The 27,932-nt window shown below is 48.4% G+C and overlaps 1 long non-coding RNA gene across 3 annotated transcripts; it reads left to right on the forward strand.

Moving 5' to 3' along the window:
- The first annotated feature begins 1,228 nt into the window (after positions 1-1,228).
- LOC135271947 (uncharacterized) lies at positions 1,229-27,657 on the forward strand. 3 transcript variants are annotated; one of them, XR_010340072.1, is made up of 5 exons: positions 1,229-1,448; positions 2,063-2,176; positions 18,113-18,205; positions 24,815-25,067; positions 25,385-27,657. It is a non-coding gene; the product is annotated as an uncharacterized LOC135271947 (long non-coding RNA). The 3 variants fall into 3 exon arrangements; XR_010340070.1 differs by having other exon boundaries at positions 1,229-2,176; XR_010340071.1 differs by lacking the exon at positions 24,815-25,067 and having other exon boundaries at positions 1,229-2,176.
- The last annotated feature ends 275 nt before the right edge of the window (positions 27,658-27,932 follow it).

Genomic DNA, 27,932 nt, shown 5'->3' on the forward strand with positions numbered 1-27,932 from the left:
GGAGTGCCCGCCCCGTGTTCGCTACAAGGGCATAGTGTGACCTTAAGCAAGACATTTCTCTTCTCTGGAACAGTTTCCCTCTGGGGTCTCTCTCATGGTGGCCCCCTTTCTCCTAGGCTACCGATCTGAGGGCCCTTCCCAACTACAGTAATAGCTCTTGTAAACTGAGCAGTCACTCAACTGAGCCCTGTCTTCTGAGTACATGCAGCATAATCAGATTCAAAGTAGACTCAGTCGTGGTTCCCACTTTACGGATGAGCAAACAGGCAGAAAGAGGGTAAGTCGGAAGTGCACACGGCAAGTTAACAGCCTGGATTTGACTCTAAAGCTTGAGCTGTGAATGGTGCTTCTGAATCTTGAGGTTAACGAGCTTTCTTCACAACCTGGCCTGGGAGGGATTAATGCCACAAATGTATACTGAAGGCTGATCGTGGACCACCCTCTTCCCTTGCTGCCTGTGCGTGGTCATCAGAGGCTGAGACTGTCTGTTTAAGGCAAAGGAGGAACACCGAGGTCTCCTTGCTTGCTCCAAGGCCTCTCCCAGCTGTCTCCATGAGGACTACTGGCCTCCTGCCTGGACCCCCGCCCCCGGAGTCCCCCTGTTCATCTCATCTCTCCGCAGATTCCTCGGGCCCACGGATGTGGAGCTCACTCCTTTGGAGGGCTCTGGGGAAGGAGGCGGCCGACTCCGCTCACCTCCTGCCTGTGCTAGGGAGGCGAGCAGCGCCAGGCGCGGCTGATTATCGCAGGGCTCGGCCTTAGGCTGACTCCCTCGTGTAGGGCAGAAATGGGCCGGAGTCTTAGCGCAGGGGGCTCTGAGCCCTAAGGACAAAGTGGCACGGAAATGGCACGGAGATCTCCCCCGGCAGCGACAACCCTCGGGACTCTAGAAGTTACGACCACTTAGTCCGCCAGAAACGACCCCAAGACCTCTAGGCGGCCCTCCCGCAAGGGGCCATGAGAGAGCCAATCGAAGGAGAACTGCTCTGGCCGCCAACCAATCAGCACCAAGATTGCCGTTGAGGCGGGCCCGCGAGAGAAGTCGCCAGAGAGGCGAGGGCCCAGGAAGTGTTGGAGGGGCTTTCCTCCGCGGAAGTGGTCCCGACCCTCTTCGAGTGGATTGGCTGCTCCAGCTTACCGGAAGTGCCGCTCAAGCCCCTGCTCTACCGCGCTTGCGCAACCGTTTCCCCTGTAATACGCGCGTCTCCGGTTACTTCTTTGCTGGCGTCTTAGTCCATTTGTTTGGCTCTTTATGCTGCGCCATGTCGTGTTGGTGGCGGTCTTCAGTAACCGGGACCTTGGAGGCTGGGAGGGATAGCTGATGTGCAGGGCCAGCCCTGGGGGCGAGCTCAGGGCGGGCAGGGATGGGTTCGAGGAGTGAGGCCCGCAACCCTACAGAGGGCGCCCGGGACCCCGGGGAGTTTCTTGTTGACTCACTCCTTGCTGAGGTGAGACAGTTGTTAGGTTAGGTTTGCATTTCAGAACGTTCTGGTAAGGGCTTTGTAGCAGGGTGAGAATGAAGACCTGTGCAAGAGAAGGAGCCGAAAGGGTTCAAGATGCCAGGCGAAGCCACTTGTCATCAACCTTTGCTCGTTCCGCGCCTGGGAGAACTCGAGTGGTTTCCTCCTACTGCACAGGTCACCTCTTAGCACCCTGGTGCAACTCCTATTCATGCTTCCCCATACCAGACTTCTCAGCTCTTGGGCACCTCCCTTTCATTTCCTGCAGGCACTTAACATAAAAAACTTTTCCGTTCCCCCACCATTTCTGACCTTTCAGAATTTCCTCTTTCCCACGCGATAGCACAGGCCACCACTAAGCACAGTCATATGGAGATAACTGTTGTTGAAATGTGCGCCAGCCCCTCAGGCTATGACCCCCCTCGAGGACATGGACAGTGCTCCAAAATCACAGCGCTCAGCATACAGTGTGACTCGACCCAAGGGAAGTTAGGCAACCCGCTTCTCTGTCCCTGCACAGTCAGAGCCCGTCCTTCTAGTTTCTCCATATCTCACGTATTCAATCTTTTCTCTCCATCCAAATTCTCATCCTCTCTCCAAAGGACCACTGTGAGCCATTTCCACTCTGTCCAGTTCAACAGCTGCCTCACCTGGAAAACCACTTTTCCTGTTCACCTGCTTCCGGAGGCCCACCTTTCCCAAGCCCTACATCACAGGTATGGGTGTATCTGTCTTGACCACTCACCTCCCTTTTTGCCCAGGGCTGTGATTTCAGGTCGCTCAGCTTCCTGTTCTCAGAGACTTTGGCATATGGATGGAATTCACTGTGGGAACTGGATGTATGTGTGAATTAACTATTGAGTAAAATGATAGATAGATCACTGAGCATGCAGGGCAACATGGCTCACGCCTGTAATCCCAGCACTGGGAGGCTTAGGGACTTTGAGACCATCCTGGGCAACATAGCAAGACCCTGTCTCAATAAAAATAAATAAATTACTGAGTAATATTTGGGTGGATGGATACGCTTTTGGATGGATAATTGGGTCTTAATCTTCTCAGCAGCCTCTGAGATTTGGCTGCTTCTTCCTGGAAACTTGCCTCTCTGACCTCTCTCCTCAGCTGGAGACCACCTGCCTCCTTTCTCCACATGGATGTCTCATAGGCTGCTAAAACTTGACATTTCCTAAAATAAATACTTGGTTTCTGCTTTAAACCAGTCCACCTACTCTCTGCGCTCCATCCAAGTGGTAAAGCCGAAGGCCTGAGCATCATCCTAGACTTCATTTGTTTCCAAATCCCCATATCCAATCATTAAACTATTCTTGTCCATTCAGCCTCCTAAACAGCTCTGTGACTCGCCCTTTGCTATCCTCTGACACATGAAGTGTAGTACAAGCTTTGGCATTCAAGGCCCCGCTTGAATCCCTTTTTTCGGCACTCTCCCTCAGCCCCTGTGCTGAACCTTAGAATCTTTTAGGTTCCTCAAGACCTCTCAAAAGTTTAAGCTCCTGCTATTTCGTTTCTGGGCCACTCTCCCATTCCCATATTTATGTAATAAAGTAGTCTTTGGATGTTTGCTCTCATTTCTGAAAAACTACATATCCACTCCACAGTTTTATGTTGCTATTTAAAGTTTTTCATCATAAGCTTAAATAGTTGCAAAAGATGATTTCTGGTATGTTTTAATATTGACATTTTAAAGTAAAATGGCTACATGATTCTTAATATATCTAGTGGAATCTGATCGCCATACTATTTTTATCCCAAATCTCCATTTGAAGATTTACTTAACCCTTGTTTAATATTAGTTACTCCATACCCACCCCCTTTTTTTTGGCTTGATTTGAGTCTGTTTCCTTCCTCTGTCACCCACAAACTTAACCTGTTTTATATATACATATATATATATATTTTTTTTTTTTTGAGATGGAGTTTTGCTCTTGTTGCCCAGGCTGGAGTGCAATGACATGTTCTCGGCTCACTGCAACCTCTGCCTCCTGGGGTTCAAGAGATTCTCCTGCCTCACCCTCCCGAGTAGCTGGAATTACAGGCATCTACCACCATGCTTGGCTAATTTTTTGTATTTTTAGTGGAGATGGGGTTTTACCATGTTGGCCAGGTTGGTCTCAAACTCCTGACCTCAGGTGATCCACCCACCTCGACCTCCCAGAATGCTGGGATTATAGGGGTGAGCCACTGCACCCAGCCTAAGTAGTATATTTTTATTCTTGGAAGTCGTTTACTGGCCACCTGTCATAGTCTGTTGAAACACTCCTCTTCCTTTCTGTGTCTCCTTTGCATAGCACCTGACTCCTGCACTCATTGAGAGCCTGTTCCCTGGCACCTGTTTTCTACATACAGGTTGAGCATCCCTAATCCAAAAATCAAAAATTCCAAAATTCTTCCAGGCGTGGTGGCTCACGCCTGTAATCCCAAGCATTTTGGGAGGTCAAGGTGGGTGGATCCCTTGAGCTCAGGAGTTTGAGACCAGCCTGGGCATGTGGTGAAACCACATCTCTACAAAATATATAAAAATTAGCCAGGTTGCTGGGCGACGTGGCTAATGCCTGTAATCCCAGCACTTTAGGAGGCCTAGGTGGGCGGATCACCTGAAGTCAGGAGTTTGAGACCAGCCTGACCAACATGGAGAAACCCTGTCTCTACCAAAAATACAGAATTAGCGAGGCGTGGTGGCACATGCCTGTAATCCCAGCTATTTGGGAGGCTGAGGTAGGAGAATCGCCTAAACCTGGGAGGTGGAGGTTGCGGTGAGCTGAGATCGCACAATTGCACTCCAGCCTGGGCAACAGGAGCGAAACTCTGTCTCAAAAAAAAAAAAAAAAATTAGCTAGATATGGTGGTACACACCTGTGGTCCTAGCTAGTCAAAAGGCTGAGGTGAGAGGATCCCTTGAGCCCATCAGATCGGGCTTAGTGAGTTGGAATTGTGCTACTGTACTCCAGCTTGGGTAACAGAGTGAGACACTGTCTCAAAAAAAAAAATAAATAAATAAATAAATCCAAAAATGTTCCAAAATCCAAAAGTTTTTGAGCACCAGCATGATGCCACAAGTAGAAAATTCCACACCTGGTCTCATGTGACAGGCCATAGTCAAACAGTCAAAACTTTGCTTCATATGCAAAATGATTTGAAATATATAAAATCACCTTCAGAGTATGTGTATAAGGTATATATAAAACATAAATTATTTAGACGTGGGACCCATTCCCAAGATATCTCATTAAGTGTATGCAAATATTCCAAAATCCAAAACATAAATTCCATAATCAGAAATACCTCTGGTCCCAAGCATTTTTTTTGTTTTTTTTTTAAAGACAGAGTCTTGCTCTGTTTCCCAGGCTGGAGTACAGTGGCGTGATCTCGGATCACTGTAACCTCCACCTCCTAGGTTCAAGCGATTCTCCTGCTTCAGCCTCTGGAGTAGCTGGGACTATAGGTACATGCCACCGCACCTGGCTAATTTTTTGTATTTTTAGTAGAGATGGGGTTTCACTGTGTTAGCTTCATACACAATATGATTTGAAATATATAAAATTACTGCACTTCAGCTTAGGTAACAGAGTGAGACCTTGTCTCAAAAAAAAAATCTGAAATCCAAAAATGTCTCTTATCTCCTGACCTTGTGATCCACCCGCCTCAGCCTCCCAAACTGCTGAGATTACAGGCGTGACTGTGCCTGGCCCTGTTTTTTAAAAATTAATTAATATTTGTTTTGAGATGGAGTCTTGCTCTGTCGCCAGGCTGGAGTGCAGTGGCACAATCTCAGCTCACTGCAACCTCTGCCTCCAGGGTTCAAGTGATTCTTCTGCCTCAGACTCCTGAGTAGCTGGGATTATAGGCATGAACCACCACCACACCCAGCTAATTTTTGTATTTTTAGTAGAGACAAGGTTTCACCATGTTGGCCTGGAAGGTCTTGATCTCTTGACCTCATAATCTGCCTGCCTCGGCCTCCCAAAATGCTGGGATTACAGGCGTGAGCCACTGTGCTTGGCCCCATTTTCTTTTTTTAATACAGAGTCTTGCTGTCACCCAGGCTGGAGTACAGTGGTGCAATCTCAGTTCACTGCAACTTCTGCCTCCAGAGCTCAAGTGATCCTCCCACCTTAGCCTTCTGCATAGCTGGGACTACAGGAGTGCACCACCATGCCCAGCTAATTTTTGTATTTTTAGTAGAGATGAGGTTTCACCATGTTGAAACTGCCTTTGCAAAATTTTGGCTGAGACAGTCAAAGAGATCTAACTTAACCGATTCTATCTTGTTTCTAACTGCCAAACTGTCTTTGTTCATTCCTGGGTGTAGGCTAAACTAACTTTGGGAGCAACTTAGTTTGTAGTTTGTTTATTTATTTAGTTATTGAGATGAAGTCTTGCTGTTCTGCCCAGGCTGAAGTGCAGTGGTGGGATGCAGGTTTGATCTCGGCTCACCACAACCTCCGCCTGCTGGGTTCAAGGGATTCTCCTGCCTTAGCCTCTGGAGTAGCTGGGATTAGAGGTGCCCACCACCATGCCTGGCTAATTTTTTTGTATTTTTAGTAGAGATAGGGTTTCACCATGTTGGTCAGTCTGGTCTTGAACTCTGGACCTCAGGTAATCCACCTGCCTCCCAAAGTGCTTGGATTATGGGCGTGAACCACAAAGCCTGGCATGTTTGTAGTTTATAGTTTAAACAAAGACAGTAACAGCTCTTTCTCAAAGCTGACTTCCTTCTTGCCTGGGGACTAGACTAACGGCCACAGGATTAGAAATTATGGTTTAGGAGTCAGGCAGCTGGAGGCTACAAGATTCTTACCCTCCCTAGACTGCTTCTAAAGTCAGTGCTTGAGATATTTTGTAGACCTACCCTTGTGGATCAGCTGGCAACACCCCGATTGATAAACTGGCTTGTCTGTATTGTATCCTGTACCCAGGAACTGACTCAGTGCAAGAAGACAGCTTTGACTCCTTATGATTTCATCCCTGTCTAATCAGCACTTCTGGCTCACTGACTCCCTCTCTACCTACCAAGTTATCCTTAAAAACTGTTCCCCTGCCAGGCGAGGTGGCACATACATGCAATCCCAGCACATTGTGAGGCCAAGGTGGGCAGATCACGAGGTCAGGAGATTGAGACCATCCTGGCCAACATGGTGAAACCCAATCGCTACTAAAAATACAAAAATTGTCTGAGTGTGGTGGCTCGTGCCTGTAATCCCAGTTACTCAGGAGGCTGAGGCAGAATTGCTTGAACCAGGGAGTTAGAGGTTGCAGTGAGCTGAGATAGCGCCATTGCACTCCAACCTGGTGGCAGAGTGAAACTCCATCTCTTAAAAAAAAAAAAACAGAAAACTTTGTTCTCCAAATGCTCTGGGAGACTGATTTGAGTAATGATAAAACTCCAGCCTCCCTGCACAGCCAGCTCTGGATTACTCCTTCTCTATTGCAATTCCCCTGTCTTGATGAATTGGCTCTGTCTAGGCAGCGGGCAAGGTGAACCTCTTGGGCAGTTAGAATTTTGGCCCGGATCACTTGAGGCCAGGAGTGCAAGACCAGCTTGGCCAACAACATAGTGTGCACCACCATGCCCGGCTAATTTTGGTATTTTTAGTGGAGACTGGGTCACCTGCCTCAGCCTCCCAAGGTGCTGGGATTACAGGCATCAGCCATTGTGCCTGGCTCCATTTAAAAAAATCTTAATTGGCCTTGTGATTCTTGAATCAGGCAACACTTCGTTCCATAGAATGGAACAAGTGTTCCAGGTAACTGAGCAGAGGAGATTGGTTTTATAGACCAAAAGGGCTGAAGAAAGCAGAAACAAAGAAGAAAAAGTGAATTGGTCCTTTTTTTTTTTTTTTTTTCCTTTGAGACGGAGTTTCTCTCTTGTTACCCAGGCTGGAGTGCAATGGCATGATCTCGGCTCACCGCAACCTCCACCTCCTGGGTTCAGGCAATTCTCCTGCCTCAGCCTCCTGAGTAGCTGGGATTACAGGCACGTGCCACCATGCCCAGCTAATTTTTTGTATTTTTAGTAGAGACGGGGTTTCACCATGTTGACCAGGATGGTCTCGATCTCTTGACCTCATGATCCACCTGCCTCAGCCTCCCAAAGTGCTGGGATTACAGGCGTGAGCCACCGCGCCCGGCCTGGTCTTTTTTTTTTTTTTTTTGAGATGGAGTCTCGCTCTGTCACCCAGGCTAGAGTGCAGCAGCATGATCTTGGCTCACTGCAACCTCCACCTCCCGGGTTCAAGCAGTTCTCTGCCTCAGTCTTCCAAGTAGCTGGGATTACAGGTGCCTGAAACCATGCTCGGCTAATTTCGGTATTTTTAGTAGAGAAGGGGTTTCACCATTTTGGCCAGGCTGAGTCTTAAACTCCTGACCTTGTGATCCACCTGCCTTAGCTTCCCAGAGTGCTGGGATTACAGGCGTGAGCCACTGCACCTGGTGGTGAATTGGTCATTTTAAGGTTATTTTCCTTCTAGGGCAAGAACAAGGAGACAGAACTATAGATAAAAGAATGGATTGGCTAACCTCAGGTCCCTTTTTGTTGTGAGGATTAAAGGCAGAGGGAACTTGATTATCATGCACTGAAGCTGGCCTATTTGGGAAGCTGGACTGTTATCTCTCTCCTGATGGAAGGCCAGAGATGAATCTGTTTTGGAGTAGTTGTATTAGAATGAAAATACTTTGAAAGTTATGTTAGATAAAAATTATATGGCAACACACCTGTAATCCCAGCATTTTGGAAGGCCAAGGTGAGTGGATCATCTTGAGGTTGTGAGGATCACCTTGAGGTCGGGAGTTTGAGACCAGCCTGATCAACATGGAGAAAGCTTGTCTCTACTAAAAATACAAAAGTAGCCAGGCGTGGTGGCGCATGCCTGTAATCCCAGCTACTTGGGAGTCTGAGGCAGGAGAATAACTTGAACCCATGGGGCAGAGGTTTCGGTGAGCCAAGATCGCACCATTGCACTCCAGCCTGGGCAATAAGAGCAAAACTCGGTCTCAAAAAAAATTATAGGAGACCCTTGTCCCTTATTTTGGACTAAACTGATCTGTTGGGGCCTAGTGCAGAAGCTTAGTCCAAAACAGGGGTCTCCTATAATTTTTATTTATAGAATTACTTGGTATTTATGGATTGACTCAATATACACATCTCACTGCAGTTCCAGGCTGCTCCTGGCAGTGCAGTTCCAGTGGCTGCAAAGGGGCAGCCCAGAGCTCCTGCCTCCAATGGCTGACGTCATGATGGGTTGCTAGTGGGAGGAAGAAATAGATAGTGTCATCTTCCCACTGTTGACTGACAGGTGTAGTGAAGATTCATAAAGCAGGCTTCAAGGCAGACTGCTGGGGCACAGAGACAGCTTTCTCAGAGGTCAGTCAGTCAGTGAAACAGGTTTTGTTTTCTTTTTCTTTTTCTTTTTTTTCTCAGTGATCCTTGTTCTGGTGTTTTTTTTTTTTTTTTCTTTTTGAGATGGAGTTTCACTCTTGTTGCAATGGCGCAATCTCGGCTCACCGCAACCTCCACCTCCTAGGTTCAAGTGATTCTCCTGTCTCAGCCTCCTGAGTAGCTGGGATTACAGGCCTGTGCCACCATGCCCAGCTAATTTTGTGTTTTTAGTAGAGATGGGGTTTCTCCATGTTGGTCAGACTTCTCTTGACCTTAGGTGATCCGCCAGTCTCAGCCTCCCAAAGTGCTGGGATTACAGGCATGAGCCACCACGCCCGGCTAAAACAAGTTTTAAATATTTGTAAGCCACAGTCATAAAGTTCTCTTTGCCATTTCCTCCAGTTAAACTGAGCCAACTGTGACATGGTAATTGCCCCATAAACTGCATACCTCGACCATACCTTGGGTTTCCATTGAAACTGCTCTCTGTAACCCTAATGTGACAGGCAAGTGGTCCAAACCAATGCCATTTTGGTCCCTGTGCCATTTTAAGACTTGTAATAAGTAACTAAGGTCTGTAAGAAACTACCCATAAGGTCTGTAATTTCCACCCTATCCAGACAATTGTGTAAACTAATGCTTATCTTGACTTCTCTGAACCACTTAAGTAACAATTGGAATGTCCAAAGTCCTCTGGCGCTCGGACGGAATGTCCAAAGCCCCTCAGCCTCACCCCCGCCCAGGAGGTGGTTTATGGAATGTCCAAAGTCTCCTGGCCCTCACAATGTCCAAAGCCCCTCACCCTCACCCCCACCCAGAAGGTGGTTTATGGAATGTCCAAAGTTCTCTGGCCCTCGGAATGTCCAAAGCCCCTCGCCTGCACCCACGCCCAGGAGGTGGTTTACAGGCATAAAAGGTCTTGACACCCTCCTTTCGGTGCCACCACGGGTTAGAGAGACTCAAGTCCTCCGTGGCCTCCGGCAATACGGACCCTGTAATTTGGCCTTGTCTTTGTCTCAGCGGTGAGCTTGTTGGGTTACAATGATTCTCCTGTCTTAGCCTCCTGAGTAGCTGGGATTACAGGCCTGTGCCACCATGCCCAGCTAATTTTGTATTTTTAGTGGAGATGGGGTTTCTCCATGTTGGTCAGACTTCTCTTGACCTTAGGTGATCCGCCAGTCTCAGCCTCCCAAAGTGCTGGGATTACAGGCATGAGCCACCATGCCCGGCTAAAACAAGTTTTAAATATTTGTAAGCCACAGTCATAAAGTTCTCTTTGCCATTTCTCCAGTTAAACTGAGCCAACGAAGTCAAATACTTAACCAGATTTTAGATTAAGGCATAATTTATGAAAAGAGTTTCTTATCTTCAACCAGTGGCTCTATCCAAGAAAAGTCTCTCTATTGAACTCCTTTATCTAAATCTTTATAAAAGTAAGTTAGTTATAATGAGATTAAGCATCTGTTAAGGGTAATTACTTATTTACTTGGTAGGAATAGAACGCAAGAATGTTTTTACTGGCACTGAATGTTAAAGTTGAAAGACTGTAAAACGGTGGGTTTGGTGGCTCCAGAAACCCATGGCACTGTGATTTGGAAAGGTCTTAGATCTGTGTTTCTTGGCATAGAATGTGACCATTAATGTCAGTAGTTTATAGAAGCTTGTCTGTTAAATAAGTTAAAGAATTCATTGAATTTGTGGCTACCTGAAATCTAGATTCAAATGTGATCAGAGCTCCACAACATCTTTGTTGTCTCCACAACATCTTTGTTGTCTCCACAACATCTTTGTTGTCTCCACAACAGCAGCTAATATAAAAACCCAACCATTTGTTATTCGGCCTCAGCAGTAAACAAAGGATGTGCTCTCCTCTGATCAGAGTAGAAAAGGGAAGGACACGTGCCTCAGAGCAATGTTTACCAAACCAGAAGGAACTATTGAAGAAGTCGGGAAATTTAGTAAACAATGGGGAAAAAAATCCAATCACATTTTTAAAAATTGAGCAGAGGGGGAGGGAGGTGAGGTAGCTGCTCATGGCCTGTAGTCCCAGCACGTTTGGAGGCTAAGGTGGGCGGGTCACCTGAGGTCAGGAGTTCGAGACCAGCCTGGCCAACATGGTGAAACCCCGTCTCTAGTAATATACAAAAATAAACTGGGCTTGGTGGGGGGCACTTGTAATCCCAGCTACTTGGGAGTCTGAGGCAGGAGAATTGCTTGAACCCAGGGGTCGGAGGTTCTAGTGAGCCCAGATTGTGCTATTGCACTCCATTCTGGCTGAGGAGAGCAAAATTCCGTCTCTAAATAAATAAATAAATAAAGTTTATGTCATCATATAGTCAAAAAAATTGAGCAGCAAGTTTTAAAAATATAATGTAAAATAAAAATGTCTTGTGGTTTGATGTATACATTCTTGAGAGCTATTATTTGCCTCTAAGTCCTTAATAAACTGGTAAAATATTAATATATTAACTTCTAATGATCAACATTGGGATTTTCCACACTGAGGGTCTGAATTTATAGCCTGTACCACAGAGGAATTAGAGAACCAGTTTTGCCCTGAGGGATGGGTAGAGTTTGCCGTTTTGCATATTTTCACTGACACAGGTGATTAGGATCCCTCTAGGCTCCTGGGTTTGGGCAGCTAGGGGGTGCATGGGACTCATTTCCAGTCCTAAATTGGCACACTTGCCTTAGAAAACAATCAGCATTGGCTCTGAAAGCTGAAGTTGTGCACATGTGGTGCTGAGCAGGAATGCCCCAGGTGTGTCCCTCAGAGGACCAGACACACCTGTCCCTGTAGGAGGAGGGCAGATCTGAAAGTGGCAGCTGAAGTCGGCACCATAGGGGAAGTTGTCTCTAAGAAGAGAACACAAGATTAGGCCACGTGCAGTGGCTTACACCTGTAATGCCAGCACTTTGGGAGGCTGTAGACAGATGGATCACCTGAGGTCAGGAGTTCGAGACCAGCCTGGCCAACATGATGAAACCCTGTCTCTACTAAAAATACAAAAATTAGCCAGGTGTTGTGGCTGGTGCACACCTATAAGCAGGAAGCTGAGGCACAAGAATCACTTGAATCCGGGAGGTGGAGGTTGCAGTGAGCCGAGATGGTGCCACTTCACTCCAACCTGGGCTACAGAGTGAGACTCCATCTCCAAAGAAAAAAGAACACAAAATTATGAATATAATTAGTTTGTCTCAAAGTGTGTGTTTATTTATAATGATAAAAGAATGATTTTAGAATGATGAAAGCAAAGCAACTGCAAATTTTAAAAAGCATAGCATAACAAAATTCCAAAAGTTAAGTTTTAAAATCAATTCCCTTGTAATTACATTTTACTGGTACCAGTAACTGCATAATCATGATCACTGCTTCATATGATAATGATTTAGAATATTAGAACAATTTCTTTGAGAAAGAATGGAGGATAAACAGATCTTCTGATGTGATTGACCCCCTGTCTTAAAATTTTTTTACCAATAGCTTAGAAAATGTGCATTCCATCTAGTTCACTTATTATTGCTAACATTTCCCCCCCACCAATTGCCATGAATATATGCTCCCCATTGCTAATGTGAAATTTTTGGACATTGTCAAATTTGGGGAAACGTCTTTCAAGTGTTTTTCATATAGGAGCAGCAAGATTTCAGGGCTCTCAGGTTCTCCAGTACAGTGCCGTCTTGAGCATTCTTTGAATGAGGATGCTTAACCTACATTGCTGCCACTAAACCCCCAAGGGCCTTAACGGGGCCCCTGGTTGTGTGTGGGGAGGGGAGGTTTGGGGGTTTTGAAGGGGGCCTGGAGCCTAGGGTAGCCTGGCTCCGGGTAGGGGTCTGGGCCTGGGGAGGTGACCAAAGTGATGGAGAGCTGTGAGGGAGGCCCTGGGCATGGGAGAGTCAGAAGTTGGGTGGGGCCGGGACGTGGGGGACGGTGGCCAGGGGGTGTGGGGCCTGGAATGCAGGGGGCCGGGATACTGGGGGATTGGGCAGAGAAGTTCCTGGACACTGGGGAAGCCCGGGTGTGGGAGGAGGTTCAGGCCGTGGGGAGCTGGCTGGGGCGGCTGGTGGGGGAGGCCTTGGGGAGAGGGTTTGAGTGTCGGGCGGGTGTGGGGTGCAGGTTGTGGGCCAGGATCTGAGCTAGGTGGCTGGCTGGCTGTGGGTGGGTCGGGCCGTGGAACGGGGTCCCGGGCGTGGTTGGGCCTGGCGCGTAGGGTTGAAGCTTCAGAAACCCCATTAGTGCAGGAATGTTCCTACCAAGCACTGTCTTTAATAGAAAAAAACAAGAAATGACATATATTTGCACTGACAGAAGAAACGTCTCCAGTGACAGGACAGACCGTCACGGCGCCGGGGCGGGTTGGGACGGAATTCGCGGTGACCCAGGCACTGACTGGCACGCGCGGCTGTGTGCGGGCACCGAGAAGCTGATGGAACGAGCGCGTGGAACGCCGGTCACACGGAGCTCCAAACTTTACAAGGAAGCCCCTAGATGGAGACGATGAAAAACAAGCGCATGTTCACGCCGGGGTCCCTCCGAGCCGCAGGAAAGGGAGAGGCGGCGTGCGGGGCAGCCTGCCTGGTGGCCGCGAGTTGAGATGCGCCGAGCACCCAGCACAGTGGCCGCTAGGAGGCGCAGACGCGCGGCTCATTCGGAGGGCGCGGAGGTGTCTGGGGCGGGCGGCGCAGCCCCCTTCTGAAGTGGGAATAGAGGGATTGTTTCCAGGATTAGCAGCCATGGAGTGGGTGGGGGTGCAGTCTGGGTAAGGGGCCATTCTTGAGGATTGACAGGCAGTTTGGGCAGCCCGGTTGGAGGGATTGTTCTCTGGAATTACTGGCCATGGTTTGGGCAGGCTGGACTTTATGGGGAATGCACAGATTGTTTGGAGCAATCAGCACCCACAGGCTGGGCAGGCTGGATTCTTTTTTGAGGGGTGTCTTGCTGTGTTGCCCAGGCTGGACTCAAATTTCTTGGCTCAAGCGATCCTCCCACCTCAGCCTCCCAAAGCGCTGGAATTACAGGCATGAACTGCTGCACCCAGCCTGCTCAGTGACGTTAATGATAGCAAGATTCCATCCTATGTGTGGAAAATGGAGGCACAGTAGGTTAAATCGCCTGCCAAGTCAGCCAGCTGGTAAGTGGTGGGACCAGAATTAGATCCAGGCGGTCAGGTTCCAGCATCTGGGCCTCTGGGCACAGGCAGCAGAGTGGTGAAGAATGTTGAATGTGGCCTTGGATGTGGGGAAGACAAGAGGAAGATTGCAGGAGAATGTCATCTCCTGACTGAGGAGGAGTTCACATCTCCTCCTTCCCCAGGCCTTCCACGATGGACTTCCCAGCCTTCTCCAGGAGGCTGCACTCATGAGGAGGCAGTCCTTGTTCTGCTTCGCCACTGGGTGGGGGCCAGATGAGGCCCCAAGGCTGTCCAGGCAGGTTGGGACAGGTTCTGTTCATCAACCAGGCAGGGGTCTTCATCAAAACCCGGGAAGGGTCACTGGCCTCTCCAAGCTACAGTTCTTTTTTTTTAAGATGGAGTCTCATTCTGTGGCCTAGGCTGGAGTGCAGTGGTGTGATCTCGGCTCAGTGTAACCTTGGCCTCCCAGGTTCAAGCAGTTCTCTGCCTCAGCCTCCCGAGTAGCTGGGATTACAGGTGCCCACCATCATGCCTAGGTAATTTTTGTATTTTTAGTAGAGACAGGGTTTCACCATCTTGGCCAGGCTGGTCTTGAACTCCTGATCTGGTGATCCACCCACCTTGACCTCCCAAAGTGCTGGGATTACAGGCGTGAGCCACCGAACCTGGCCTTTTTATTTTTATTTTTGTAGAGACAGGGTCTTGCTTCGTTGCCCAACCTGGTCTCCAACTTTTGGCTTCAAACGATCCCCCTGCCTCAGCCTCTCAGTATTGGGATTAGGGGCGTGAGTCATCATGCCCAGTAAAGTTCACAGTTCCTTATCAGCTTCGGTGTGACAGAGCTGGTTGGGAGGAAACCTCTATTTTTTTGTGTGAAAAGGCAAACATGCTCACCAGGAGAATGAGACTGGTAAAGCGATATGGCAGTGGAATTTAGGAAGCTGGAAAGCTGAGCCTGCTGCCACAGAGTCCTAACCCATCCTGGGGAAAGTCCCACAGCAAGACCATTTGTACCAATAAATCCCAGAGGACTAGGATGCAGAGCTCCTGGGAACTTTGAAATCTGGTATTGGGCTGGGGCGGGAGGACTGTCTGGACACTACGGGAAGGGCAGGGGAAGAGCTCTTCCTGCTGAAGGCTCCCTGCCTGTCTTGGCTCAATTCAGAGAAGACGCTTCCTTTTCCACTGTGTCTCCAGGTGCAGGGCCAGCTGGGGGCCTTCTGTGTGTCTCAGTCCTTCTGCGTCTTTCTGGCTTGGTGGGTCTTTGTCTGGGAGAGTCTCTCTGTCTCTCTTCGGGTGTCTCTCTCCCTGTCCTCGCCCCATCTCTCTCTCTCCCTCTGCTGAACGGCCATTTCCAACTTTATCTCTGCATCTTCGTAATGTCCGGGTGTCTCCCAGTGACCCTGCATTTGCTTGTTTCTGAAATTTCCGTGGCTTCAGATGTCTCTTTTCGTGTCCCCTCTCCAGGCCAAGGCCAGCAACTCCCCACCCTAGTCACAGCCGCACCAGGCACGAAGTGAGTAGTTAGTGGAAATTGTCACCCGCACAGGGCCCTTCCTGACTGGCCTCTGCCTCTAGCCAAGAGAGTGGTTTTTGTTCAAGGAGACGGCTGAGCCCACCTCCTCTGGCCAGAAGAGGGCAGTCTAGGACAGTTCGGCATCATTTCCACCCTCCCCATTGCTCTTCCTGGTACAGAGACTCAGGTTACAGGGAGCAGATTTCAGGTGTCTGCAAGTTTGCTCAAACCTAAAGTGTTCTTTAAAAATCGGGACTAGTACACTAATTCTCATGAGATTTTATTTTATTTTTTATTTTTGCGGAGACACTCCCAGGTTAGGGAGAGTAGATTTTGAGTGTCCACAAGTTTGCTCAAACCTGAAGTTTTCTTTAAAAATCCAGACTAGCCCACAAATTCTCATGACATTGTAAAGGCTTGTAAAGTTGTTGGTGTGGCAGCTGTTCCTTGCTGGGCCTCAGTTTCCTCTACTGTAACTTGGGGATGATGGAATCAGCCACCTCAGGGTAGGGAAGATGAAATGAGTAATGCCCCTGCAGGGCTTACTTGGCACACAGCATGCTCAGTGCACCTCGAATACCAAAAACATCACATTCCTGTATTTCCCTTCCCTTCTCCTCACTGGCTGTGCTGCCCTCTGGGTGCCTGCCTCCACAGGCCCTCAGTTTCCCCACTGGTACCTTGATACAGGACTGGACAGGACCACCTGTGGCTTGAGCCAGCTGGAGCTTTTGGTGGGAAAAGCATGTTTTCATGGTGTCCAGGTGCCTTAACTAAGCTTCCCTAACCATTAAGTATCTGGATATACATTTATTGAATAACTGTATGTATCTTATCTATCAAGAAATGTGTGGCCGGGCGTGGTTGCTCACGCCTGTAATCCCAGCACTTTGGGAGGCTGAGGCGGATGGATCGCCTGAGGTCAGGAGTTCGAGATCAGCCTGACCAACATGGGAAAACCCTGTCTCTACTAAAAGTACAAAAATTAGCTGGGTGTGGTGGTAAGCACCTATAATCCCAGCTACTTGGGAGACTGAGGCAGGAGAATCACTTGAACCTGGGAGGCAGAGGTGGCATGAGCCGAGACTGTACCACTTCACTCCAGCCTGGGTGACAGAGTGAGACTCTGTCTCAAAAAACAAAAGAAATATAGTATTTTTTTCCATTTTCTCAAAACAAATTCTTGCTATGTTACCCAGGCTGGTCTCAAACTCCTAGGCTCAAGCAATCCTCCCACATTGGCCTCCTAAGTCTGGAACTACAGTGCAGGCCACTGGGCCCCATGCTTTATAGTATTTCTATATATAGTGTCCCTTTAAATGTTATATTTATCCAACTACTATAGATATGCAAATGCATAACTTTACCAATTTACAGAGATACATATATGTGTATATTTGCATACCTATATCATTTCTCCACTTAGAATTAATTTTAGGACTATTCTACATTTTTCATCATTCTTTCAGTATTTATGTAACTGCTATAGTTATCCATTCTATGTATTTATGCATGGTGATTACTAAACTACTCTACATTTCTACATGTAGGAAGATAGATGTGTAATACATTTCTTGCATAGAGAGCCTGTCAATTTCCTCCATGTTGTCTGAATATATTATATCCTACGTGCTTTTTATCACTGATGTGTTCACCTTGTCCTGCTCTTTGTGAGGGTCTCAGCCTTGCATGTGTGGCCACTGAACTCCTGTGCTGGGAAGTGGCATTAGGAGCTGTCATCTTCTGGCAGGATCTCGTGGCTGATGCTATATATGTATATGTATGTGTGTACATATATGTATGCATGCATATATATATATGCACTTACGCTTTTAACTTTATTATTATTATTATTTTTGAGACAGAGTTTCACTCTGTTGCCCAGGCTGAAATGCAATGGTGTGATCTCGGCTCACTGCAACCTCTGCCTCCCGGGTTCAAGTGATTCTCTTGCCTCAACCTCCTGAGTAGTTGGGACTATAGGCACACACCACCACACCCAGCTAATTTTTGTATTTTTAGTAGGGATGGGATTTCACCATGTTGGGCAGATGGTCTTGGTCTCTTAACCTCATGATCCCCCGGACCAAAGTGCTGGGATTACAGGCGTGAGCCACCATGCCCAGCCTATTATTATTTTTTGAGATGGAGTCTTGCTCTGTCACCCAGGCTGGAAGTGCAACGGCGCTATCTTGATTCACTGCAATTTCTGCTTCCTGGGTTCAAGCAATTCTCCTGCCTCAGCCTCCTAAGTAGCTGAGATTACAGGCACCTGCCACCATGCCCAGCTAATTTTTGTATTTTTAGTAGAGATGGAGTTTCACCATGTTAGCCAGGCTGGTCTTGAACTCCTGACCTCAGGTGATCTGCCTGCCTACGGCCTCCCAAAGTGGTAGGATTACAGGCATGAGCCATCACGCCTGGACTTGAACTTTTTTATTTTGAGACAGGGTCTCATTCTGTCACCCAGGCTGGAGTGCAGTAGTGTGATCATGGCTCCCTGCAGCCTTGACCTCCCAGGCTCAAGTGATCCTCCCACTTCAGCCTCCCGAGTATCTGGTACCATAGGCGTGCACCACCACACCTGGTTAACTGTTATATTTTTCTGTAGAGAGAAGATTTCACCATGTTTCCCAGAATGGTCTCAAACTCTTGGGCTCAAAGAATTTGCCCACCTCGGCCTCCCAAAGTGCAGGGATTACAGGTATGAGCCACCGCACCCAACCTTATTTATGATTCTTACTCTTTAATTTCTTTCAACAATGTTTTGTATTTTTTGGGGTAGACATTTTGTGATTATTTTGTTAAATGTACTCCTAAGACTCTTCTTCTTTTTTTGAGATGGAGTTTTGCTCTTGTCACCCAGACTGGAGTGCAATGGTGTGATCTCTGCTCACTGCAACCTCTGCCTCCCGGGTTCAAGTGATTTTCCTGCCTCAGCCTCCTGAGTGGCTTGTACTACAGGCACCCACCACCACACCTGGCTAATTTTTATATTTTTAGTAGAGACAAGGTTTCACCATGTTGGCTAAGTTGGTCTCCTGACTTCAGGTGATCTGCCTGCCTTGGCCTCCTAAAGTGTTGAGATTACAGGTGTGAGCCACCGCGCCCAGCCCATGTTTATTTATTTTTTGACTTCACTATTCTATTATAGTGGAGTCTATTTCCCCTGCAACATGGAGCCTCTTATGACACTCCTCAGGTAGATAAATTAATACATATTTATAAAGAAATAGGCATTGGGAGACTGGATGTGGTGGCTCACGCCTGTAATCCCAGCACTTTGAGAGGCTGAGGCGGGCAGATCACAAGATCAGGAGTTTGAGACCAGTCTGGCCAACACAGTAAAACCCCATCTCTACTAAAAATACAAAAATTAGTTGGGCTTGGCGACAGGTACCTGTAGTCCCAGATACTTGGGAGGCTGAGGCAGGAGAATTGCTTGAACCTGGGAGGCAGAGGTTGCGGTGAGTCAAGATTGTGCCACTCCAGCCTGGGCAACAGTGCGAGAATCAAAAACTAATAATAAGAAGAAATAGGCATTGGAACGCCAAGGCAGGAGGACAGCTTGAGACCAGCTGAGACGATATAGTGAGTGCTCATCTCTAAAAAAAATTATCCATGCATGGTTTGCACACCTGTAGTCCTAGCTACTTCAGAAGATTGAGGTGGGCGATCTATCCCTTGAGCTCAGGAGTTTGAGGTTGCAGTGAGTTGTGATTGGGCCACTATACTGCAGCCTGAGTCATAGAGAGAGACCCTGTGTCTAAAAAAAAAAAAAAAAAACTGGGCACAGTAACTCACACCTGTAATGCCAGCACTTTGAGAGGCCGACGTGGGCAGATCACTTGAGGTCAGGAGTTCGAGACCAGCCTGGCCAACATGGCAAAACCCTGTCTCTAGTAAAAATAAATTAGCTGGGTGTGGTGGCTCATGCCTGTAGTCCCAGCTACTTGGGAAACTGAGGCAAGAGAATTGCTTGAACCTGGAAGGCAGAGGTTGCAGTGAGCTGAGATCATGCACTGCACTCCAGCCTGGGTGACAGAGCGAGACTCGGGTGACAGAGCAAGACTTGGGAAGCTGAGGTAGGAGGATCGCTTGAGCCCAGGAGTTCTGGGCTATAGTGCGCTATGCTGATTCGGTGTCCACACTAAGTTCGGCGTCAATATGGTGACCTCCTGGGAGCGGGGGACCACCAGGTTGCCTAAGGAGGGGTGAACTGGACCAGGTCAGAAATGGAGCAGGTCAAAACTTGCGTGCTGATCAGTAGTGGGATTGCGCCTGTGAATAGCCACTGTACTCCAGCCTGGGCAATATAGTGAGACCCCGCCCCTAAAAAAAAAAAAAAGATATTACATATAATTACATATGCATATGGGCATGTACACATTCACCCTGGGATGACATGGTTTTAGTAGGGCTCTTTTTGACTATTTCTTCCTCTGATTTCTCTGTTAAGCTGTCTGCCTCATTTTGTATTACATATACTAGTCTTCACTAATTACTGTATTATTTTTGAGAGTGTTCTGGGGCATAAATTTCTCAGCAATCTGATACAATTAAATTCAGGTAAGGTAGTTGATGAGGTCCATCTTTGAGCAGGTGGGCCTTTCTTAGCTGTCTCCCTTCCTGGTTCTCACGTCCTGCTGTGAGGCCTGGTTCCTAACAGGCAGCAGATGGGTATCAGGTACTGGTCGGTGGCCTTGGGGTTGGGGACTCCTGGTTTAGTGTATTGCTATCTTTTTTTGTTGTTGTTGTTGTTGTTGAGACAGGGTCTCGCTTTGTTGCCCAAGCTGGAGTGCAACACCGTAATCTCGGCTCATTGCAACCTCCACCTCCCGGGTTCAAATGATTCTCTTGCCTCAGCCTCCCGAGTAGCTGGGATTACAGGCATGTGCCACTACTCCTGGCTAATTTTATATTTTTAGTAGAGATGGGGTTTCACCATGTTGGTCAGGCTGTTCTTGAACTCCTGACCTCAGGATATCCACCTGCTTGGGCCTCCCAAAGTGCTGGGATTACAGGCATGAGCCATGGTGCCTGCTGTATTGCCCTTAATACAGGGCAAGAGGAGCTTGACCAGGCTTGGTGCCTCATGCCTGTAATCCCAAAATTTTGGGAGGCCAAGGAGGGCGGATCACAAGGTCAAGAGATGGAGACCATCCTGGCCAACGTGATGAAACCCCATCTCTACTGAAAATACAAAAAATTAGCCAGGTGCAGTGGTGGGCTCCTGCAATCCCAGCTACTCAGGAGGCTGAGGCAGGAGAATCGCTTGAACCTGGGAGGTGGAGGTTGCAGTGAGCTGAGATCACGCCATTGCACTATAGCCTGGGCAACGAGCGAAATTCCGTCTCAAAAGCAAAACAAAACAAAACAAACAAACAAAAAATTAGCTGGGCGTGGTGACGCATGCCTGTAGTCCCAGCTACATAGGAGGCTGAGGCAGGAGAATTGCTTGAACCCAGGAGTTGAAGGTTGCAGTGAGCTGAGATCATGACACTGCACTCCAGCCTGGGCTACAGAGTGAGACTCCATCTAAAAAAAAAAAACAAAAATGGGGCACTTTGGTGGTGGCTCACGCCTGTAATCTCAGCACTTTGGGAGGCCACCAAGGTGGGCAAATCACTTGAGGAGTTCGAGACCAACCTGACCAACATGGAGAAACCCCTTCTCTACTAAAAATACAAAAAATTAGCCAGGCATGGTGGCGCATGCCTGTAATTCCGGCTAGTTGGGAGGCTGAGGAGGGAGTATCAGTTGAACCTGGGAGGCGGAGGTTGTGGTGAGCTGAGATCATACCATTGCACTCCAGCCTGGGCAATAAGAGTGACACTCTGTCTCAAATTGAAAAAAAAAAAGGAGGAGCTGTTGTTTTGTTTTCTTTCCTTTTTTTTTTTTTCCAAGACAGGGTTTCACTCTGTTGCCCAGGCTGGTCTTGAACTCTTGAGTGCAAGCAGTCTACCCACCTTGGCCTCGCGAAGTGCTGGGATTATAGGTGTGAGCCACTTAGCCTGGCCAGGAGCTGTTGGTTTCAAGGGTGCCCTTGAGCTTGAATTTCTCCATTTCCCCCCAACCTTTTTTTTTGGTGGAGCCTCACTCTGTTGCCCAGGTTAGAGTGTGGTGGCTCAAACTTGGCTCACTGCAACCTCTGCCTCCCAGGTTCAAGGCTTCAAGTGATTCTCTTGCCTCAGCCTCCCAAGTAGCTGAGACTACAGGTGTATGAGACCACGCCCAGCTAATTTTTGTATTTTTTACTAGAGACAGGGTTTTGCCATGTTGGCCAGGCTGGTCTCCAGCTCCTGACCTCAAGTGATCTGCCTGCTGCAGCCTCCCAAAGTGCTGGGATTACAGGTGTGAGCCACTGTGCCTGGCTTTTTTTTTTTTTTTTTTTTTGGATGAAGTCTCACTCTGTCACCCAGGGAGTGCAGTGATGTAGGAACAGTTCACTGCAGCCTCGACCTCCCAGGCTCACCCAATCCTCCCGCCTCAGCCTCCAGAGTAGCTGGGATTACATGCACATGCCATCACACTCAGCTATTTTTTGTAGAGACAGGGTCTTGCTATGTTGCCCAGGCTGGTCTCAAACTCTTGGACTCAAGCAGTCCTCCTGTCCCAGCCTCCCAAAGTGCCAGAATTACAGGTGTGAGCCATGGTTCCTGGCCACACACTCTGTTTCAAACAAAGTCAGTTCCTTCAGGAAGAGATTCAGAGCTTACTTTATATTTGTTTATTTAGACAGGGTGATATAGTTTGGATGTGTGTCCCCACCCAAATGTCATATTGAAATGCAATCCCCTGTGTTGGAGGAATGGCCTGGTGGGAGTTGACTAGATCATGGGCTTGCATTTCTCATGAATGGTTTAGCACCATTCCCCTTGGTACTGCCCTCAAGATAGTGACTGAGTTATTGTGAGATCTGGTAGTTTTTAAAATTTTGTTTCATTATTATTATTATTTATGAGACGGAGTCTTGGTCTGTTGCCCAGGCTGGAGTGCGGTGGCGAGATCTCAGCTCACTGCAATCTCCGCCTCCCAGGTTCAAGCGATTCTCCTGCCCCAGCCTCCCAAGTAGCTGGGATTATAGGCGTGCACCACCATGCCCAGCTAATTTTTTGTATTTTTAGTAGAAACGGGATTTCACCATGCTGGCCAGACTGGTCTCAAACTCCTGACCTTGTGATGCACCCGCCTTGGCCTCCCAAAGTGCTGGGATTACAGGTGTGAGCCACTGCGCCTGGCCTGTTTTGCTTTATTATTATACATTAAGTTCTGAGATACACGTGCAGAACATGAAGGTTTGTTACATAGGTATACATGTGCCATGGTGGTTTGCTGCACCTTTTTTTTTTTTCTGAAAGAGAGTATCTCTCTGTCACCCAGGCTGGAGTGCTGTGGCACATCTCAGCTCACTACAACCTCTGCCTCCCAGGTTCAAGCAGTTCTCCTGTATCAGTCTCCCATGTAGCTGGAACTATAGGTGCCTGCCACCATGCCCAGCTAATTTTTGTACTTTTAATAGAGATGGGCTTTCACCGTATTGGTTAGGCTGATCTCGAACTCCTGACCTCAGGTGATCTGCCCACCTCAGCCTCCCAAAGTGCTGGGATTACAGGTGTGAGCCACTGTGCCTGGCTGAGATCTGGTAGTTTAAAAGTGTGTGGCACCAGCTGGGCGCAGTGGTTCACGCCTATAATCCCTGCAGTTTGGGAGGCCGAGGCGGGCGGATCACGAGGTCAGGAGTTTGAGACCAGTCTGACCAATATAGTGGAACCCTGTATCTACTAAAAATACAAAAATTAGCCGGCCGTGGTGGCAGTCACCTGTAATCCCAGCTACTCAGGAGACTGAGGCAGGAGAATCGCTTGAACCCAGGAGGCAGAGGTAGCAGTGAACACCTTTTCCCTCTCTCTGTCTTGCTCCTGCTCTGGCCACACAACCTGCCTGCTCCTCTTTTACTTTCTGTCACAATTGTAAGTTTTCTGAGGCCTCCCCAGAAGCCAAGCAGATGCTAGCATCATGCCTCCTATATAGTCTGCAGAACTGTGAGCACCTTTTTTTTTTTTTGAGACAGAGCCTCACTCTGTCACCCAGGCTGGAGTGCAGTGGTGCAATACCGGCTCACTGCAACCTCCGCCTCCCAGGTTCAAGCAATTCTCCTGTCTCAGCCTCCTGAGTAGCTGGTACTATAGATAGGCGCACACCACTGTGCCTGGCTAATTTTGTATTTTTAGTAGAGACAAGGTTTCTTCATATTGGTCAGGCTAGTCTTTTTTATTTTTATTTATTTATTTACTTTTTCCTGAGACAGAGTTTTACTCTTGTTGCCCAGGCTGGAGTACAATGGCACGATCTCAGCTCACTGCAATCTCCACCTCCCGGGTTCAAGAAGTTCTCCTGCCTCAGCCTCCCCAGTAGCTGAGATTACAGGCATGCATCACCACGCCTGGCTAATTTTGTATTTTTTTAGTAGAGACAGGGTTTCACCATATTGGTCAGGCTGGTCTCGAACTCCTGACCTTAAGTGATCCATCTGCCTTGGCCTCACAAAGTTTTGGGATTACAGGCGTGACCTATCGTGCCTGGCTGGTCAGGCTGGTCTTGAACTCCTGATCTCAGGTGATCTGCCCGTCTCAGCCTCCCAAAGTGCTGGAATTACAGGCATGAGTCACCGTGTCCAGCCTATTTTATTTTATTTTAAGACAGGGTTTCACTCTGTCATCCAGGCTGGAGTGCAGTGGCACAATCTTAGCTTGTTGCAACCACCTCCTGAGCTTGTGATTCTCTGGCGTCAGCCTCCTGAGTAGCTGGGATTACAGCCGTGTGCCAACATGCCCTGCTTATTTTTTGTTTGTTTGTTTGTTTTTGATTCAGTCCCACTCCATCACCCAGGCTGGAGTGCAGTGGTGAAATCACGGCTCACTGCAACTTCTACCTCCCAGGTTCAAGCGATTCTCATGCCTTAGCCTCCTGAGTAGTTGGTATTACAGACGCATGCCACCACCTCCAGCTAATATTTGTATTATTAGGAGAGACAGGATTTCACCATGTTAGTCAGGTTGGTCTAGAACTCCTAACCTCAAATGATCTACCCATCTCAGCCTCTCGAAGTGCTGGGATTACAGGCATGAGCCACTGTGCTTGGCCAATTCTTTTTATTTTTTATAGAGATGGGATTTGTCCAGGCTGGTCTCAAACTCTTGGGCTCAAGTAATCAGGCCGCCTCGGCCTCCCAAAGTGCTGAGATTACAGTCATGAACTACCGCACCTGGCCTTCTTTTTTATTTATATTCATTTATTTATTTGTTTTTAGAAATGGAAGTCTTGGTATGTGCCCAGGCCAGTCTGGAATTCCTGGTCTCAAGCGATCCTCTGGCCTCAGCTTCCTGAGTCCCTGGGATTGCAGGTGTGAGCCACAGTGCCCAGCCACAGCTTTCTTGTTTAATTGTGTGCTGCTCCCCCTGGATATCTGTGGCCCACGTCTCAAGGAGCTGGGTTGGTGTGGTAGCCTTGGTCTTCCCGGCTTCTTTCTTCTGGAGCGAACCTCTGCCCTGTCAGTGAGCTGGGTAAGGGTCGTCAGAACCTTGTATTTTTTGCCTGCTGTGCCTGTAGTAGAGCCTCTATCCTATGTGTCAAGGGAGTCCCTCACCTCTTGGACACACAAAACAAGAATTTAGCCTCTTCACCTTGGAGTTGAAGTAGCCCCTGATTGGGAGCTAAGGGGAGAGGAAGCCCTATTTTCTTTTCCTTCCTTCCTTTCCTTCCTTCCTTCCTTCCTTCCTTCCTTCCTTCCTTCCTTCCTCCCTCCCTCCCTCCCTCCCTTCTTCCTTCTTCCTTTCTTTCTTCTTTCTCACTCTCTCACTCTCTCTCTCTTTTTTGACAGAGTCTCACGCTGTGACCCAGGCTAGAGTGCAGTGGTGTGAACTTGGCTGACTGCAACGTCCATCTCACAGGTTCAAGCGTTCTCCTGCCTCAGCTTCCGGGGTAGTTGGAACTACAGGCACATGCCATCACACCTGGCTAATTTTTTTGTATTTTTTGTAGAGATGGGGTTTCACTATGTTGGTCAGGCTGGTCTCGAACTCCTGACCTCAAATGATCCATCCATTTCGGCCTCCCAAAGTGCTGGGATTACGGGCATGAATCACTGCACTGGCCAGAGCCCTATTTTCTTGGCTGCAGCAGCCCAGAGTAGATCTTCTGTCAAGCTGAGTTGGGAGTAGGGTAGGGTGGGAGCAGGATATGGTTCAAATGCCATAGACTTCTGCTGCTCTTACAAGTTTTGGTAGCTTTTCTTGAATAAAGAAAAGAAAGGGATGAGACAGAGAAGCAAGTGCCAGCCTGCTTCAGAGCTGGAAGAGCAAGGAGGCAAGGACAGAGGGGAGATTTTGGCGGTGCCCACCACCTCACCCTCCCACATCAGAAATTCCATGTCTTCTCCAGAGCCCAGGGCTAATTTCCCCTTCTTAGGAAAGCCTCCTGATTGCTGGTATCTCAACTCCTCAGCTGTTTGTCCATATCTTTCTCTATTTTTTTTTTTTTTTGAGACAGGATCTTGCTCTGTCACCCAGGCTGGAGGGCAGTGCTGTGATCACAGCTCACTGCAGCCTCAAACTCCTGGGCTGAAGCTATCCTCCTGCTTCAGCCTGCCCCATTGCTGCAAAACAGGCACGCACCACCAGGCCTGGCTAAGGTAAAAAAAATTTTTTTTTTTTTTTGTAGTGACAGTGTCTCACAATATTGCCTAGACTGGTCTTGAATTCTTGGCTTCAAGTGATCTTCCTGCCTCAGCCTCCCAAAGTGCTGGGATTATAGGTGTGAGCCACCATGCCCAGCCATACCTTTCCCTTAACTTTTCTACTCCATCTTCTGTGACAGGTGGCTGCTTCCTCTGTATACCTCACCCCAATTCTGAGAGCTCTTGGGAGGGGCAGGGCCTCACACACACCACAGCCATCCTGGTGCCGGGTCAGAGCAGCTGCACGTTGATAAAAACCTGCCCAGTGCCTGATCTTGGGGTGCCGCTGAGGACGAGGGGCCTGCGCACAACACGTGTGTGATGTGCACTCACATGCACACTGTGCACTCCTTGGGTCACAAGAGTTCTGGGGAGACTCCAGAAGGAAAACCACCCACAGGCACTGTTCTATGACCACACCCATCAGGAATAGGACAATTGTGACTCAGTCATCAGGGAGAATGCTGGCTAGAGATGAGAGATTCTGAGGCTGATTTTCTGTTTCTGACCTGATGAGCCAGAGCTTGGGCCACAGCACCGTATCCCTGGGCCAGCTGAGAGAACTCCACCTCCAGAGGCCCAGAGCCTTGGGCTGGAAGGCTGCCGCTGGCAGGGACTTCTGTTAAGGACACAGAGGGCCGAACACCAATAAACTGCCCTCTGCTTGCTGCCATTAGGCTCAGCAGAATCAGTGCTGCTGGGACCACCTTGGTCTGATCCACTGCAGACGGTGCCCTGCTCACGGTACTGGGAAGATACCAACATTTGTGAAATATGAGGCACATTGTTTTCTATATATTTGGGGGAAAATGGCAACTGGAAAAATGAATAATAGGCTGGGCATGGTGGCTCACGCCTGTAATCCCAGTACTTTAGGAGGCCAAGAAGGGTGGATTGCTTGAGCCCAGAGTTTGACACCAGCCTGGGCAACATCGTGAAACCCTGTGTCTATAAAAAATACAAAAATTAGTTGGACAGCAGTGCCTGCCTGTGGTCCCAGCTACTTGGGAGGCTGAGGTGGGTGGATCGCTTGAGCCTGTGGGGTGGAGGTTGCAGTGAACTGAGATCCCAACACTGCACTCCAGCCTGGGGAGCAGAGCCAGATCCTGTCTCAAAACAAAAAAAAAAATGTAGCAGAGGGTGGAGCTGGACAGACCTGCGGTGTTCTTACTGGTATTATTACAAATGCCCACCTGCTGATTCAGACTCTTAGCGACCCCTCCACAGTACTGTCTTGAGGGTGAAATGACAAAGTGCCACCAACTGGAAAGCATGAACTCAGCACCATCTGGCACTAGCCAGAGCGTCCTATACCCAGAGTGCATCAGAACCACCTGAGGGTGTGAAAGCGGACACTGTCACACCGTCGTAGGATTCTAAATCATTCACTATTTCCACGAGCACAGAAATAAACTAGAATGAGATGTGTTAATTTTCTCTGTTAACTAATTATCACAGACCTCACTCTATCCCCTGGCGGTTCTGCAGGTCAGAGCCAGGTGTGCGCTCCTCCTCAGGCAGGCTCACCGGGCCGGGGCCCAAGACAAAGGGTAGGGGTAGGAGAAGGGAGGGCTGGGGATAGAGCAGCCTCTCCCCCGCCCACCACGCCTGGCGACCCACCCGCCGCCGTCTCCATGGCGATGGTAAACAAGCATCACCCTTCGCCTTGCGAGAGGCCCACGTACCCCGTCTC

This window comes from Aotus nancymaae, unplaced genomic scaffold, assembly GCF_030222135.1.
Source record: "Aotus nancymaae isolate 86718 unplaced genomic scaffold, 86718_ANA_hifiasm-v0.15.2.pri h1tg000099l, whole genome shotgun sequence".
Classification (NCBI taxonomy): Eukaryota; Metazoa; Chordata; class Mammalia; order Primates; family Aotidae; genus Aotus; species Aotus nancymaae.